This window comes from Etheostoma cragini, chromosome 14, assembly GCF_013103735.1.
Source record: "Etheostoma cragini isolate CJK2018 chromosome 14, CSU_Ecrag_1.0, whole genome shotgun sequence".
Lineage (NCBI taxonomy): Eukaryota > Metazoa > Chordata > Actinopteri > Perciformes > Percidae > Etheostoma > Etheostoma cragini.
In genome coordinates this window covers 10,265,009-10,267,510 of record NC_048420.1, presented here as the reverse complement: position 1 = coordinate 10,267,510, position 2,502 = coordinate 10,265,009, and the positions used below count along the sequence as shown (strand labels likewise).

Genomic DNA, 2,502 nt, shown 5'->3' with positions numbered 1-2,502 from the left:
ACAGAAAAGTCCCGTGTGAAGACCTCTTCCCCTCTCAGTCCGAAGTTCCCATGCGTAGCAACACATTCTCTATTTTATTTCACACAGGTGTGTTTACTATCAAGGTGAGAGAAAGTATGTTGGCATCTTGAATGTTTGAAGTAGCCTAAGTAAGTATAAATTAAGTCGATGAGACCGAACCAAGTGACCGTTTCTCTCTCTCTCTCTCTCTCTCTCTCTCTCTCTCTCTCTCTCTCTCTCTCTCTCTCTCTCCATTGGTCCCGTGTTGAGCGTGGGGCGGTGAGGTGTGGCCTCCTGCACTGCGCTCAAGGGAATAAACAGCCATACACAGAGAGAGACCATTGTTTACGACCGTTATCGCATGTCTTGACAGCAATGTGAAGTCAAAATGAAAAGTTTCTGCAACTTTTTGCAACGTTTCTCTAAAGTATAGTTATTGGCAGCCCGGATACATGGTGTCCTCATTCGACTATAAATAACGCTGTTGGGGTGGGCGCACTATGAGACCAGTGTGCTGTGGTCCGGATCACTGAAGCTTTCATCCGCAAACAGGTGGATTTTGGACATTTCGCAAAGGTGAGACTATGCTTCTCTCTATTAATAATGCAAACCGCTTGCATGTGACTGGTGGTTGTTCTTATTCCTGTAAAACTGTCTGATGACCATGAGGGTGAAACAAGAACTGTGTGCAGCAGATGAGCTGCGTGTGTTCAGGCACCTTGTCTTTTCTGTTTTAGTAGTGTGGTACATTTTTGTTTCCAGCAGTCAACTTTAAATTAAATATTTGCTCATTGTTTAGTTCCCAGAGGCCAGTGTTAAACAAAAAATCCACCTTTTATTTGTCCTTGAAATATGTTTTCGTCTTGCTTTACTTGCTCACATTTAATAGAGACAAAATAAGAACATTAAGTATTGCTTTCACACACAAAAGGTTTTAAATGTTACATGAAAGGATGGTTTATTTTGGTTTGCATTATAATGAACAAAGCATGACAATTTTTGTGAATAATTGATAAAAACATTATTATACACATTTAAACCAATCAATTACACACAGTATACCAAATGTGTTAAATGGGTTAAGCCTATGCATGAATGAAAAATAACAAATACATATACATTTTTTGGCAAAAAACTCATTCAAAAAAGTACAGTACGGTATAGTGTTGTTGCATGAGTTTCAGTTCAATTAACTCAGAGTAAAACTATAAATGTCCAATAATAGGATTACTTAGAATTATAATATAATACTAATTAAAAAGCACTGTCAACAGCAATTCCAGACATAGAGCACATGGGAATCCATTTTATTTAACCTTGGATTGTGCAGACAGGTATGGCTTTGCGAGTCAAGTCTCTGAGACCCCAAACAGAACCCTATAGCTGCACCCTCCCTTCCTCTCGCTGATTCATGCACTAAAGATTCAGTGCTAGGCCCTTATCATGTCCTCAAGTAAGTTAGGACAGCCTCGGCTGGGACTCCATGGTCTCAATTGTTTTGGATGTCCTTCACATTAAACAAGTTTAGAAATCTTGTTTAGGCTGCAGCAGCTGCCACTTCCAGCTGCTTGTGGGCATGCCATCAGGTCTTCTTTGCTTCAGGAAGAAGAAACCTACTACAGGTCAAAGAAAAACAGCTGGTGTGAAAGGTGCGTTTACCCTAAGTGTCCCACCTGTTCTACTTGAACTCAGCTAACCAGTGTCCAGCTTCGTCCCCTTTAAAGACTCACACTGGCAGTGTCACAGAGGCTGCTTGACACAGATATGGAGATAGAAATAGCAACGACAGGACAGTCTGCCAGTTGCAATGGCGGAAGGCAGGACTTGTACACAGACGTGAAAACACACACACACACACACACACACACACACACACACACACACACACACACACACACAAAGACGGACAAAGAGAAAAGAGACAGATGCATGAGATTCAACAAATACAAGTTCTGTTCAGGCTTTTATTAAATTGACCAGGTGGAGCATGTGCAAATTCCCAAGGGAATCAAACGTGCACAAACCTCTGACTGTTTTCAGTCTTGCACAGCCATGCAAGACAGCGTGTCCAGAATTTATGACGTCAAGACAGTTGTGTGGCGATCTCAGTGACTGTCGCTGTGGATCATTTACTAACTGATTTGCCAACAACACTTGGAGATCGAAACACAGGGACGCAATCCTGGACATGAGCTGTTCCTGGAAAGTTGCTGTTTGGCCACCGGTGCTAATCACTTTATCACTTTATCACTTTTCTGAACCAGTTGCTCTCGATGACAGAACCACAAGACATCCTGTTACATGTTCAGTATGCGATTGAGGGAAAAAAGCATGCAGAAGCATTTTCCTGGGGAGTTTCCTGAATGTGTTTTACAGCAGTGAAGGCCTTTGGTCTGGTCACTAAGCGACTGAAGGGTAGGGGTCCATTACTTTTCACACAACACTCTCCATTGTTCCTCTCCCAAGTATCGCCACAGGGCATTGTGGAAAGAAGAGTAGGAC

General features: G+C 42.2%; 1 protein-coding gene across 1 annotated transcript in view; it reads left to right on the top strand.

Annotated features, from left to right (window-relative positions):
• Window positions 1–272: 272 nt before the first annotated feature.
• wipf3 (WAS/WASL interacting protein family member 3) overlaps window positions 273–2,502 on the top strand; it is a 9,103-nt gene continuing 6,873 nt past the window's right edge. The window contains exon 1 of the mRNA XM_034892767.1: window positions 273–576. The gene's annotated coding sequence lies outside the window, so the exon portion shown is untranslated. The remainder of the gene's footprint in view (window positions 577–2,502) is intronic.